We start from the raw sequence: 16,828 nt of genomic DNA on the forward strand, positions 1-16,828 counted from the left end.
CGCCGAACCTACGCAACTAAATTCAGTAGTTTTGTGGTTACAACCCATCGAAGCAGCCACATTCCTGGACCTACATATAGAGCAAGAGCCCAAAAACGAACATTCAAATATTATATGTTGTTACAACAACAAAAACAACCTCGGCAGTTCCACACCTGACTACTATCGCCTTACATTCCATGTACGGTTCATTAGAACCAGACTTAAGCAGTATAGGATTTTATTGAACAGACAGTTGTTGTTGAGCTTGGTTTTCTGGAAAGCTGCGAACATGATATTCTTCCGACTCAAAATCCATTTTTTCCTCGGTCTTACCCCGGAGTCCATTGCAATTATATGTACTTAGGAGGATTGAAACAGCAACGTTCGATGTTAAATGCTGCGTGCTACGTTGCTATTGAGAGGACTGCGGTGGAATCTCGTATTCTGATGACGATGACTGACTGGGCTGTGTTCTAACAGCACGCAGCAGCATAGTCCCTCACATGGACGAGTCCAGAGTTCAATCGAAGTCCAGTGAATTTACGAAATCCAGTGATATGTAAACGTACTATTTGTACGAAATAGAACGGATATGTGAAGTGCTGTAGCTTTTAAACCTATTCTCAAAAACTTTCTTGTAGGGATGCCAAAGCTATTTAGGTATAATAGGATTGTCCTGTAGTCCCCTTGTCAGCATATGTACCTGTACTTTATAGCGGTTATTTTTTTTTTTCTTCTCAATTTGTTTATTGAGAATTTAGAATTGTCATTCTACATGAAATTTACCCCACAAATCCTGGTCTTTGTTAATTTACCTCTTGTGTACAGAACTAAAAACAAAATTTACAATAACAACAACAACAAAAAAGAAAGCAAATACGAATAGCTTTTCCTTTAAATATCTCTATTATGATATAAATAAATAAACTAAATTAAATAAATAAATAAAAAATTCTATTAAACAAATTATTATTAAAGTCTATATTGAAAATCAATTTCAAAGTTGTTAAATTTTAGTCAGGAAAAAAATTAAAAAAAAATCTCTTAAAAAACTATGACGTTGACAAATATGAATAATAATTTTTAATATTTGTTTAAACAAATTGTAATAAAAAACACAAAAAACGACATAACTAAAATGATTATGATTATAATTTTAATTTATTTTTGTTTTCTAATTCCAACAAAAACTTAGTCTGTTCATAATTTAACAACAACAACAACAAACAAAAACATGTTACTACTATTAAAAATGTTAAAAATAAACAAAATAAGATTAGAAGAGAACTCCATACCGATTGCCATAGAATAAAAGGACAAACAAGAAAAAAAAACGGACAAAAAAGAACTAGGGTAAAATGATTGGTGTTAATGAGGAAGAATATGAGAAAAGGAAATCCTTTAAAACATTTAATCATGTTACCCTAGTTCCAGCTAGAAAATACGGACTTCAAACAGCAAAGACTTTTACCGAACCGAACAACCGAAAGTAACCCCCGCATGTAATTGTTATGTAAATTAATATAATAAACAAAATTAATAAATAACAATATAAAAATATATTATTTAGCAAAACAAAAACACAAAATAGTTACAATAACAATAAATAAATTGATTTGAAAACAATACACCTACACACATATATATACATACACATACACTTATAAATACAAACTAACTCTATATATAACACAAACAAAAAATTAAAAAAAAAAAACAAAAATATATAATAAAATTTGAGAACAACAAACAAAATTCTCTCTCTACAGCAGCAACAGCAACATTAAAAAAAATTCTTTATAAAATTTAAAAAAATGATAATTACACATAAAAAACAAACAACTAAAAGCAAATATAACAAAGTTAAACTTTAACCAGTGATTTGGAAAAGAAGAAAGAAAATTATACATATTTGTAATTGAAAATTAATTTAAATTAATTCCTGCCTAGTTATTTAACTTCCATAATTTTTTGTTTAACATGAATGCAAAAATAATCATATTGTAAACCAACTAAAACGTAAATACGATATATAGAAATAATTTGCTCATTTGCAATTTATAGTTTTGTATTTCGTTTTTTTTTTTTTTCATTACCTTTAGTCTCCTGCAAAAGTCCCTGGAGATTTCCAATATGTTCAAGTTTCATAAGTTAAAATACTATATAAATATTCTTAGACAAATAAATAATTATTTATTGTATGTATAACTAACTATATTGGCTCCAATAAAACATATGTTTAGACTAAAATTGTTAAAACAAAATTAAACTCTTTAAATTTTTTCTATGGTAGATGGAGTAAGAGGAACAAGCCAAAGGTCAAAGAGATTATCTGAGAAGGGGTGAGGTCGTCAATGAAGAAAAAAAACAAAATTGTGTGGAAACACATTTTTCTCAGAGAATATTGTGTAGAGACAAAGTTTTTTCAGAGAAAATTGTGTAGAGACACAGTTTTCTCCGAGAAAAGTGTGTGGTGACACAGTTTTCTCCCAGAAAATTGTGTAGAGACACAGTTTTCTCCGAGAAAATTGTGTAGAGACACAGTTTTCTCCGAGAAAATTGTGTAGAGACACAGTTTTCTCCGAGAAAATTGTGTAGAGACACAGTTTTCCCCGAGAAAATTGTGTAGAGACACAGTTTTCTCAGAGAAAATTGTGTAGAGACACAGTTTTCTCAGAGAAAATTGTGTGGAGACACAGTTTTCTCAGAGAAAATTGTGTGGAGACACTTTTTTCTCAGAGAAAATTGTGTGGAGACACTTTTTTCTCAGAGAAAATTGTGTGGAGACACTTTTTCTCAGAGAAAATAGTGTGGAGACACAGCTTTCTCAGAGAAAATTGTGTGGAGACACTTTTTTCTCAGAGAAAATTGTGTGGAGACACTTTTTTCTCAGAGAAAATTGTGTGGAGACACTTTTTCTCAGAGAAAATTGTGTGGAGACACAGCTTTCTCAGAGAAAATTGTGTGGAGACACAGTTTTCTCAGAGAAAATTGTGTGGAGACACAGTTTTCTCAGAGAAAATTGTGTGGAGACACAGTTTTCTCAGAGAAAATTGTGTGGAGACACAGTTTTCTCAGAGAAAATTGTGTGGAGACACAGTTTTCTCAGAGAAAATTGTGTGGAGACACAGTTTTCTCAGAGAAAATTGTGTGGAGACACAGTTTTCTCAGAGAAAATTGTGTAGAGACACAGTTTTCTCCGAGAAAATTGTGTAGAGACACAGTTTTCTCAGAGAAAATTGTGTAGAGACACAGTTTTCTCAGAGACACAGATTTCTGAGAGAAAGTTGTGTGAAGACAAATTTTTCTCAGAGAAAATTGTGTGGATACAATTTTTTCTCAGATAAAATTGTGTGGAGACACAGTTGTGTGGAGAGAAGGTTTTGTTAAAGAGACAAGTTTTTCTTTTAGAAAACTTCGTGGAGACAAGGTTTTCTTAAAGAAAAATGTGGAGGAGAATTTTTTATAAAATACATTGTGGAGAGAATTTTTTTTACATGACACTCAGTGAAGACAAGGTTATCTTACAGAAACTTTATGAAACAGGTTTTCTTGCAGAAAATTTGTGGGGAATAGTTTTTGCATATAAAATTTTTGTGGAGACATGGTTTTCGTATAGAAAACATTGTGGAGACAACGTTTTCGTATAGAAAACTTTGTGGAGACAAGGTTTTCTTATAGAAAACTTTGTGGAGACACAGTTTTCGTATAGAAAACTTTGTGGAGACACAGTTTTCGTATAGAAAACTTTGTGGAGACACAGTTTTCGTATAGAAAACTTTGTGGAGACACAGTTTTCGTATAGAAAACTTTGTGGAGACACAGTTTTCGTATAGAAAACTTTGTGGAGACACAGTTTTCGTATAGAAAACTTTGTGGAGACACAGTTTTCGTATAGAAAACTTTGTGGAGACACACTTTTAGTATAGAAAACTTTGTGGAGACACACTTTTAGTATAGAAAACTTTGTGGAGACACAGTTTTCGTATAGAAAACTTTGTGGAGACACAGTTTTCGTATAGAAAACTTTGTGGAGACACAGTTTTCGTATAGAAAACTTTGTGGAGACACAGTTTTCGTATAGAAAGCTTTATGGAGACTAGGTTTTCGTATAGAAAACTTTGTGGAGACTAGGTTTTCGTATAGAAAACTTTGTGGAGACCAGGTTTTCGTATAGAAAACTTTGTGGAGACAACGTTTTCGTATAGAAAACTTTGTGGAGACAACGTTTTCGTATAGAAAACTTTGTGGAGACAACGTTTTCGTATAGAAAACTTTGTGGAGACACAGTTTTCGTATAGAAAACTTTGTGGAGACACAGTTTTCGTATAGAAAACTTTGTGGAGACACAGTTTTCGTATAGAAAACTTTGTGGAGACACAGTTTTCGTATAGAAAACTTTGTGGAGACACAGTTTTCGTATAGAAAACTTTGTGGAGACACAGTTTTCGTATAGAAAACTTTGTGGAGACACAGTTTTCGTATAGAAAACTTTGTGGAGACACAGTTTTCGTATAGAAAACTTTGTGGAGACACAGTTTTCGTATAGAAAACTTTGTGGAGACACAGTTTTCGTATAGAAAACTTTGTGGAGACACAGTTTTCGTATAGAAAACTTTGTGGAGACACAGTTTTCGTATAGAAAACTTTGTGGAGACACAGTTTTCGTATAGAAAACTTTGTGGAGACAAGGTTTTCGTATAGAAAGCTTTGTGGAGACAAAGTTTTCGTATAGAAAACTTTGTGGAGACAAGGTTTTCGTATAGAAAACTTTGTGGAGACAAGGTTTTCGTATAGAAAACTTTGTGGAGACAAGGTTTTCGTATAGAAAACTTTGTGGAGACACAGTTTTCGTATAGAAAACTTTGTGGAGACACGTTTTTCGTATAGAAAACTTTGTGGAGACACAGTTTTCGTATAGAAAACTTTGTGGAGACACGTTTTTCGTATAGAAAACTTTGTGGAGACAAGGTTTTCGTATAGAAAACTGTGTGGAGACAAGGTTTTCGTATAGAAAACTTTGTGGAGACAAGGTTTTCGTATAGAAAACTTTGTGGAGACAAGGTTTTCGTATAGAAAACTTTGTGGAGACAAGGTTTTCGTATAGAAAACTTTGTGGAGACAAGGTTTTCGTATAGAAAACTTTGTGGAGACAAGGTTTTCGTATAGAAAACTTTGTGGAGACAATGGTTTCGTATAGAAAACTTTGTGGAGACAATGGTTTCGTATAGAAAACTTTTTGGACACAACGTTTTCGTATAGAAAATTTTGTGGAGACAACGTTTTCGTATAGAAAACTTTGTGGTGACAACGTTTTCGTATAGAAAACTTTGTGGTGACAACGTTTTCGTATAGAAAACTTTGTGGAGACTAGGTTTTCCTATATAGAAAAGGTTGTGGAGACATGCTTTTCGTGTTGAAAACTTTGTGAAGAGAAGGTTTTCATATAGAAAACTTATTGGAAACCAGGTTTTCTTATAGAAGATTTTGTGGAAAATAGTTTTTGTATAGAAAACTTTGTGGATACTACGTTTTCGTTTAAAAACTGTGTAGGGGCAAGGTTTTCGTATAAAAAGCTTTGTGGAGACATGGTTTTTGTATAGTAAACTTTGTGGACAAACGGTTGCCCTGTAGGAAAAAATTGTTCATATGAATCTTTGTGGAGACAAATTTTTCTTGTCGAAAACTATGTTTTCAGAAATGTTTGTGAGACACAGTTTTTCTTACAGAACAATTTGTGGAGTTACAGTTTCCGTATAGAAAACTTTGGGGAGAAACAGTATTAGTAAAGAAAACAGGGTTTTCTTATAGAAAAATTTTCGTTGGCAGTGTAGAGCGCGGGACGTACTTTATTTTCAATATTTGTTTATAAGATCAAAATGTTTTATACATCCAGGGACTTTGATGAAATACTACAATTACAGTTTTCAATTGTCCTATTTTTCTGTATTTTTTTTATAATTTAAATAAAAATTGGAAAAAGAGCAGAATTGTTAAGAATGCCGAGACAAAAAATATTTAAAGAGATTATTAAGAACAATAATAGTTATTACTTACTTATTTATATTATATGCATATTATTATAACCAAAAAACAAATAATATTAATTATTAGAATACTAACTTAAAAATTAAAAAAATAAAAAAAAAACAAAATATAAATTAATATTTAATTCAATAAAAAAATAACAACAATAATTTAAATAAATTGCAATATATTATAAATGTGCAAACAATAAATAATATATTGAATTAGTTAAAACAAGAATAAAATAATAACTAAAAATAACTTCACCTAAAAATAAATATTAGTAAGACAAAATTGATATACACAAACAATATATACAGAAAATATATATACACAAAAAACAACAACAAAATACAATAATATTTCGTCTTTTTTAAAAAACAAATGAAAAAAATTTACCAAAAAAGTAGATGTTTTTGTCCTGTATAAATAACAACACAAAAGTAACAAAGGAAAAAGGGAGAAGAAGAAAAACAAATATGGCCACAAATAACGGAAAATGCAACTAAAAACAAACAATGAGAAAAACATACTAAAAAAATATTATTATTAAATAGTAAATACCCATGTATAAAAATAATATTAAATTATTATTAACAATTGACAAAACAAAAAAGAATAGAAAGAAATGCAACAAAAAATTTATTTTGGTTTCGTTTGTTGTTATTTTTAACTTAAGTATAGTTTAAAGTCAAATAAACAAAATAAAATGTATAAAAATTAATTTCGAAAATCATTCAAAAACAAAAACCTCACTATCTCATCCTCAACTCAGACACCGACACCATACATATACATGCATAATACAAAGCAAACATTCTAACATACATACATATTATTATATACATACATCACTACATAAAACACACATACATATACATACACATAGGTAGTATATTTCCCTGGTATATAAGTACAGATATACATACATAAATTGAAATCGAACAATGAAAATGAAAAACCAAAAACCAAAACAAATATGTTGAATGTTTCAAATTTGATTTATATACAAATATATATACATATACATACATATATGAAAATCTAACTCTATGTTCCAAATAAATAATATTATAACAAAAAACAAACAAACTGAATATTAGTTTTGAATTGAGTTGTTTTCTTGCGTTGTCAATTTCACTCTGATCTCATTAAAAAATAAACAAAAAGTAACGTTTGTACCTCTCTGTCTCTCTCTCGCTATCCATTCTCATGCGATCTCTCCAACTTTTGGAAACACCACAACATCGTTATATTTATATACAGAAAAAAGGTTAACTTCTCACATACATATATATTTAACCTCCTGTTTTCCCTTATTCACATACACATTCTTACATATATAAACAAAAATTGACCAATTTCCCAAATATTAAAAAATAAAGATATAGCAAATGATGTTAAAAACAAATTATATTAGTTTTTTATTTCTTACAAATATTCACAACATGTCGTCCGTTGTATGTAGAGTTATTGATTGACATAGAAAAAGTATACAAATGCACTCGTATATAGTTGTATGTACATAGGAATTATATAAAAGGTCATGTCCTTTCTTCTTTATACTTCTATTTTACTTTCACCACTATTTTGGGATTCTTCTCTGGGCATTCATGGCAAAAGACTTTCCTCAGATAGGTTTCCTAGATAGGTTGAACTTTTTTCCCTCCACTTTGGAAGAAACTCAACGACCAATCTTCAAATTTTATGCGATTTTCCAGTGCTTTCGTAAACAAACATTTTCTTCGGTATCACTTGGAGTCTGAGTGGCACTTAGACAACCTAATAGAAAGTGATTAGGTGTTATGGGTTCATCATCTTCTCAAAACATGGGGATCTCTGTCAATGATCGACTATTTATAATATTTTCAGCTTCGATAAGTACGCTGCGTAATGTTTCAAGTCGAGGATTTTCTTCTCTTAACATTTTTAACAACAAACGCTTAATTACTCTTATAAGCATTTCCCAGCAACCTCCAGAGCTAGGATTTTACGAACAATTGAAAATCCACTCTATATTGTGCTTATTGGCTTCTTGAGTTAATTCATCCGTGTTGAGAAGGCGATTTTCTTTCGTTAGTATCTTTTGAGCTACAATAATATTTGATCCATTGTTTCTTAAGCATAGTATCAAAGAATCTGCAGAAAGATCATTAGCCAACTCTATATGTGCCGCTCTTACTGTTAGGCAATTAAATATAACTGCCCATCGCCTCTCAACACGCCGTCCTATGGTAACGTTGAATGGACCGAAAAGGTCAACACCTGTGTAAGTAAACGGGCGGACAAATGGAGTGACCCTATCGGGTGGAAGTTGACCCAATAGTTGCTGTGTTGGCTTCGCTTTATCTTGTCTGCAAACAACGCGCTTCCTCACAACACTTTTGTTCAAAAACTTTATTTTTGGTATCCAAAACTTCTGTCGGACGTTATTGATTGTAATGGCCATATTTTGATGGTAATTCTTTTGATGATGGTGTTGCATTATTAACTCTGACACATAGTGTTTTCGAGGCACAATAATAGGTCTTCTGGCATCAATAGACAGAAAGGCTGCATCTTATATTCGTCCGCAAACTCTTAGAAGTCCATTTTCATCCAGATATGGGACCAATGGATATAAAGGACTTGATTTGGGAATTGGTTGGCAGCTTTTGAGGTACTTTATTTCATCGGAGTAGCTTTCGATTTCGGCATAACAATATTTCGGCCTCCTTAATTTCTTCCACGCTTAGATCATTTGGAATACGACTTTTTCTAACAAAACGTTGAATCCATGCAAGAGTCCTCTTTAGTTTTAGCAAGGAAGAAAATCTGTCAAATTGAATGACTTGGGCTTCGTTATTTGAAATTAACATGCACGGTTCCAGCTCTTCTTGTCCTTGGAAATCACATCTTTGAAATTCAACAGGAGGCCACAATGATTCGTCATTCCTTAGGAAGTGTGGACCATTCAACCATAAGCCATTATGAACAAAGGGGCGAGTGCCGGCATCTTCGGCATTGAGATGCGTTGGAATCCATTTCCACTGACCTGGCTTTGAATTCTTCAGTATTTCAGCAATTCGATGACTCACGAATGCTTTAAAATGACGTTCAGTGGAATGTTTCCACTGTACTACAGTTTATGAATCTGACCAATAGTGTATTGCATTAACATGGAACTCATGGCTTTTGGGCACAATCTTCCCAAGGCGTATTTCGAATACGGCACCTTGCAATTCCAAACGAGGTATGCTCATATAAATGAAATGTCAATTCCAAAATCATGAACGATTCTTACGTAGCAAACTGCAGCAATGGCATCTTGGCTAGCGTCTACGAAAACATGTAGCTGAATATTGGAGGCATTATATAGATTGTCGGAAATGCATCTTGGAATCTTGATTTTCGAAACTTCATTGAACTCGTTCCACCAAGCCTTGAACTTTTTATGCAAATACTCCAGTATTAGATCATCCCAAGCGATATCTTGTTTCCAGCAATGTTGAACAAATATCTTTCCATGCAACAGAAAATCAGCTATGACCCCGAAAGGGTCGAAAACAGGCATAGCAAGTTTCAGCATTTTTCGCTTAGTTGGAACACGATTTCCGCTTAAAACTTCTGAATTCAAGCCAAAGAACATTGTCTTAAATTTTAAACAATCGTCCTGCTTGTTCCAAAACATCCCAAGAATTTTATCAGCTGTAGACTGTTTCTCCATACTTATCTGGTTCAAGTTTTCTAAGTCTGTGGGGTTCAGGTCAGCTTCTAAATTTTCACAGTTGGATACAAAACCACGCAACTCGAAACCAGATTTAGCGTGAATTTCAACTACTTCCTTGCATAAACGTAGGGCATCATCTTCACTACTGAAGCTGCAAACAATGTCATCCACATAATGCCTATTGACAATCGCATTGACAGCTTTTGGGTACATGACAGAATATTCTTCGGCGTTTCGATTTTTTATATACTCCGTGGAACAAGGAGAGCAGATGGCTCCAAATATCATTGAAGTCATAACAAAGTGCTGAATTGGCTTACTGCGATCCCCATCGCGCCAGAGAAATCGTTGAGCATGTTGATCTTCTTTACGAATCTTTACTTGTGAAAACATTTCTCTAATATCAGCTGCAACAGCTACTTTACCTTGGCGAAATTGGAGTAGAATCTTCAACAAAGGCTTGGCCTGCTCGGGACCTTTAACCAGGGCAGAGTTTAATGATGTGTTATTTGTTTTAGCTGCTGCATCAAATACAACGCGAAGTTTTCCAGGTGTGAACCCTCACAAGTTCACAACACCAAAGTGCGGCTGATACCATACGGGGTATTTGATGTTGGTCACTTCTGTTGTAGATAAGATTCGAGCATATCCCTTTTCTATGTTTCTATTTATTTCCAATTTATACTGTCTGCAAAATTGGAATCTTGAGACATTTTATTTTCTATAGCGAAGTCTTTTTACGGCCTTCCATAGTAGACCAATTTCGAATCTATCACCGACGCGTCTGGTGTTTTTTCCATAGTATAACGACCAATTTTATCTTCATCTGATAGAAGAAAGTCAGATTCAGGAGAAGCACCGAAATTTTCGTTGGCAAAATATTCTGTTATCATATTGTAGACTTCATCAGCATATTTATGGTCTTTCAGAAGTAAGACTGTAGGGCATGGTGACGAAAAATGTTTGTTGGGTCATATGCTACCTATCCGAGCTTAGTCTTTACGGCTACTGACGACAGTTCTCTGGCTTTCTAATGGCGATAGGAATGGAGAGGTGAACATTGTCCAAACCTAGTAAGATTTGTGGTGTGACATCTTTGTAACTGTCCATAGACAATTCATTCAAATACGAAAAGGCTTCTTTCCTAATAGACGGTGTGGGCAAATTCAAATTCTTTACAGTGTAAAGATTCTTCAAGGCATGGCGGCTTTTGGGTTCACACAGGCCTTCGATTTCACAGTTCACTATGTAAAACTTCTCTGAGACTACATTGTCCCCATACCATTGAAGAGTAAGTGTGGATTGGCGACCTTTTAGACCCAGCTGCTTGGCGATTTCTTCATCCAACAAGAATATTGACGACCCTTCGTCAAACAAGGCATAAATCTTCAAAGAACCATAAGGAACAGATATCTTAATTGGAATAATTTTAAATAGATTACTTGCCTTTGCCTCACCTCTGCAATTGAGAAGAGGCTGTGACGGTTCTATTGACGAAGCTGGAACCAAATTGTCCTCGTGTAGTAATTTGTGGTATGGACGCTTGGATTTATTTATTCCACACAGCTTTTTGGGTCGTCACGTTGAACCATGTCCTCTTTTAAGGCAGCAAAAACAGAGCTTTAACTCCTTTACCTTCTTCCATCGCATTTGTATATAGGATGTTGTCCTTGGCATACATAGCATTTCGCTGCTTCTTTTTTATCTTTGTCCTCAATAAACATGACAGGACGCCCTTGTGTATTTACGGATGCATGCAGCGACATGATACTAACAACGCTGGCTAGTTCTCCCAGCCATTTTGAGAAATCGGATATTGTGGGATACGGCCTTTCATACTGCTAATCTATTGGAAGCTTAGACACCAATTCCTCCAAAAGGGCACTTTTTGGAGGGTTTCTGAAAATTCTAATATAAGAAACTAAAGTTTTCCCTTAAAATGGAATTTTGGAGTAGTTTCAAAGTAAATCTGTATATATTATTGGTATGCATATTTTTATATTAGTTTTTAGTTTCTTGGTCTTACATTATATTTTTCGAGTAGTTTTTCCTTTTTATTTGGTTAAGCAATTCTTATGCATTTTGTAATTTACACTGATGGGCCGGTTGGCTTTGAATTACAAGTTAAATAAATTGAATTGAAATGTTCTATGTGTACCAATGGCTCCAATATTTTTCATTTCCATTGATAATTTTCATATATTTTATCTCAAACCTGGCCATGACCTAATTCTATTTTTTTGCTTTTCTATATTTTGGACCCGCCGAATATATCAAGATTTTTTCAGAAGTAATTTTCTTTTGTAGGTATTCCCCCCATAAGTTCTACGAATAACAAGCACGTGCACAAAACTCCTTAGTATGTTATGAATGTAAGTATTGCCTGGTTTGGGGTCTAATACACCCACCCCATACCTCCTTACTCACCCAATACTAAAGTATAGTTAATGAATTTATATAAAATATAAATAGAACTTAATATTATGCAGACGGACGTATACAATATATACATATATACGAACAACCCTACAGACATATTACATATAAACTATTTTTCAAAGAAGGAAGATTAAAACAAAAAAGAATCCTCAAAAACTCCAATTTGTATACAAAACATAATAGTCGGCAAAAATTTATAAATAAATTAGACAAAAAGAAAAAAAACCATTAATTTTAACGGAAGCAAATAAAATAAATAACTCATTTATACATAATCATCGGCACCACATAGTATGAACTACAAAAACAAAGCAAAATCAATCAGCATAGTTAAAGGATATCCTAAATAAGTGAATAAACCTAATATTGCACCATATGTTTCATCCAAACTTAGAGTGTTTATAGGATCTATAAGAACTGAGATCTCAATTTCATTAAAAAGTTCGCCAAATAGTTTATGTTATCTTTGAGATTTTCAGTCAAAATATCATTAAAAACCAGCACTGACATTAAAACTCCCAGATACCAGTTGACGCTGAGACCCCAAATGTGGCATTTCTCTATTACTTTTTCAAATTGAGAGAGCTTCCCAAAAACATATTCTTACTTTCCCAACTGGTACTATCATTCTGTCTCAAGAACAAAGCAACCTGTAGGAACTGATCTCGAATTCATATAAATTTCACAATATAATCTCCTTCTGATTTTGGAATCGTCCTCACCTAACCTAATATCCTAGCCTTCATAAACAAGTGAAAAATTACCGTTTTTTAGAAAAACTTTTTCAACTTTTGTAAAATAATTTTTACCCCTTCCTATGTAGTATGTGAGTGGAACGTTAAAACAAAAACAACAAAACCAAAACTACAAAATATACCACTGCATTTTTTTCGTTGTATTCTGTATAAATTACAAAAATATATTTATATATAAATATTTAATTTTTAAGGTATAGACAAACTAATTGAAATAATTTTAAAAATTAAAATACCAAAAAAAATTATTAACAAAATATATATAATCCTAATTCCTTTCCTTCCTCCCCCCTTTATTCTCATTGCAAAATTATTATGATTATTATGAATTGAAAGGAACAAAAAAACAAAGAGAAAAATTCACTATTGAAATGGCATAAAAAAGAGATGAACGAAAATGCAACTGTTAAATGTTATAAACAAAACCGTATATATAAATTAATATTATTCATATTTCTGAATTACAAATAAGAAACAAAATAAACAATTGGATTAAATCGGTGGAAACAAAGAATTGTAAGAAGTACCGCAAAGAGGAACATTTTATTTAAATAAAAAATCCAACAAAAAAACAGAAACGAACAAAATCCAAAATCTTGTAATGAATTTAACCAACAACAAATACAAGAACAACAACAGACCGAACAGAATAACAAGAACAACAACAACAATGTGTAGTTAAATAAAATACAAAATTTATATAAGTTAAAAATAAAATATGTTTGAAACTAAAAAACGATGTAATTTTATTTTTCATGGGATAAACGGAAGAGAGAGAGGGATCTGACGGATATCTTCACAAATGCTCACTGGAAAACATTTCCGAATCAGACAGAGAATTGTACTTAACTTCAAGAGATCGAGCAATTCACTGTTCTGTGTAAACGTTAACGGTGGTTGTCATAGAGGGTATTTTTCTTGTTTTTGTTTGTTGTTTCGATTTAGTCTGTTATCATCCATGATAATTTGGTATATGGGGGAACTGAGGACCGTCATGGCATAACGGGAACTTGACATACCGTATAGAGGTCCAAGGTATCAACGAGGATCCGTTCTAATACAGTCAGTACACCACTACAAACCGAACTAGGCGTTTACACCACACAATTTGTTTCCCGCTCAGGCAACATCAAAATTTTCAACTGTTACAAAATACCCCTCAGTAATGTTGGTGACATTTCATGAGTATTTCAGCCATGTAAGACTTCTCTACAAGTGGTGCCTTAAGACACGCCGTCCGGACTCGGTGATAAACTGTAGGTCCCATATCATTGAGCTAAATATGAATAGGGGTGCACTCATTGATATGAGAGAAGTCTCCCTTGTCCCGTAATGCTTGGTTTACATTTACGAAATCCACTCGATTTCAACTGTCAATTCCATAGCTCAAACGTCAAATGAAATCTCATCTGGATTTCATTTGACGTTTAACCTATGGATTTGACAGTTGAAATCGAGTGGATTTCGTAAATGTAAACCAAGCATAAGGCATGTTGTGGAACAATGTTTTTTTGTTTTTTATTACCCATATTCTAACACCGCAGCGTGATAGAACACCAAAAACGAGAAGACACGTGTCTCGCCGTTTTTCTATATCTTAGCAACTTTCGCAGTTATAGGCCTCCAAAGGTTTGATGCTTTGATGTAAAAAGGTATCATTTTATCAGGATTATATCTTCCCAACTGTTAAGAATTTTGATATAATCTCAGAGACAAAGCCGTAGCTCTTCTCATAAAGAGCAAAAAATGGGAACATATAAAATACATCGAACATCATCCTCAAGTTCAAAATTGCCAAGGTAAAATTTCTTTCAACATTTTTTCTCGGGTTTTGGTCTACAGATATGAAACCCATGGTATAAGTAAAGAGGTAGATCTAGATGAAAACAAATTATAGAACCCTGGTTTTTCCTGAATTCCTAAATCGTCAAAATTACTAAATACAAAAGCAACAAGTGGGTTTGTTTACAATACATTTTTTGAGCATTTTATACAAAACGCGAAAAATGAATGAAATGTCAAAGTTTCTCCGCATAATCGAATAGTGGATATGATGAAATGATTGTTTCAAAGCAAAGCTGTAGAATTTCTTCCATGCAAATGTTATAAAAACAATTGTAAAAATCATTGAATTCGATTGCTTTTAAAATTGTTTGACATAATTTTTCAAGCAGCACATACACAGATTATGTACATGGTACAAATACACAGGTAGCCGCATCGACAATTGTTGGTAACATAAGATGTCAAAATTTGACATCAATTCAATGCAATTGACAAATTATGTTACCATCAGCTGGCTTGATAATGCTACCTGTATTATTGTACCATGATTATGTATCATGGCAGAACTACCAGGTAGTGGTATCACACCAGCTGATCGAATATGAAAAGTCAAATCACTTTATAAAAAAATTATTTTTGTTGTAATTTCCCCAACAACATAAAGAAAGTTTTGACATAACATATTCAAAATTTTACTATGCCACTACCTGGATAATTGTGCCATGTTATGTATATAATTTTGAAGTTTTAGGAACACTCGAAAGAAAAAATTTAAACTGACAGGTAGCTTTAGCTAACCTTTTTAATTAAACCATGATGAAACCGATCAAGTTTGAAGCAAACAACCAACTACAAAAAATTACCCTAGATCTCAATAAACATCTTTCTAGGACATAGAACTCCGTATAAATGGTTCTTTAAGGTCAAAATACCAAATGCGATCGTTATCCTTTTTTCACTGTTTCCAATGAAAAAATGATCAATTCAAAAAGAGTCGGCAGAGAAAAATTTTTCCTTCGTCTTTCATACGACATTATTCCGAAATCGTTCAGAAATCTGTACGAAAAATTGGAAGAAAAATTCGCCTTCCGAATATCCCAAAGATTTTCTTCTGATTTCGTTCCGAATTTTGACCAAAATCGATCCGATTTCGCTCCGACATTTCATTCCGAAATTTTGTCAACCACTTCATATTTGTGGTTGAAATTTGTTTCTGTATTTTTGTTTGATAAAAATAAAAACAAAAATTAATGCTATCGCATGTGAGTTTAATTTTGTTTCTTGTCAATATCCCAGCAAAAAGTTTGCATCCGCGGATGCAGTACAAGTGCGATGGAGTACATCTTTTTCTATGAATTCACTTATGTATCAATGACATAAAATATAACAAGATGGGACATTTACATTGCTACTATACATCGGCAGATGGTGCTGGAGGTCTAACATAATGTTATGTTCCAATATTGTGACATAAAATTATGTTATACTTGTTTTTGTTGCCGTCGTGTTCTGTTAGTTGTATGTTATACACAAACACCCTCTATGGTTTAATAGCAAAATTGAACTGCATTATGCACTATGTCCAATCTTTACAGTTCTATGTCTTTGTACAAAGACATAAAATATAACAAGATGGGACATTTACATTGCTACTATACATCGGCAGATGGCGCTGGAGCTCTAACATAATGTTATGATCCAATATGGTGACATAAAATTGTGTTATACTTGTTTTTGTTGTCGTCGTGTTCTGTTAGTTGTCTGTTAAACACAAACACCCTCTATGGTTTAATAGTAAAATTGAACTGCATTATGCACTATGTCCAATCTTTACAGTTCTATGTCTTTGCTTTGTATGTATTTTACAAGATAGCGCGCAGCTAGCATGCACTCCATTTTACTTCTACATCACACAGCTGGGATGCACTCAATTTTTCGATCCAAATCACTGCATTTGATGTAGTGTTTTGGATTGAATTTAAATGCAGTCTAAAGATGCTACAACAATGCAAGCCATTGCAAAGTATCCCAAAATAAATAAAATGCATTTATTATTTGTGTAAAACAAGAATATTAAGAACTTTATTACATTAACACAAATTATAAAAACACTTTCCATCAAATTTAATTG

Source organism: Musca autumnalis, unplaced genomic scaffold, assembly GCF_047663935.1.
Source record: "Musca autumnalis isolate F117 unplaced genomic scaffold, ASM4766393v1 scaffold_2, whole genome shotgun sequence".
NCBI lineage: Eukaryota > Metazoa > Arthropoda > Insecta > Diptera > Muscidae > Musca > Musca autumnalis.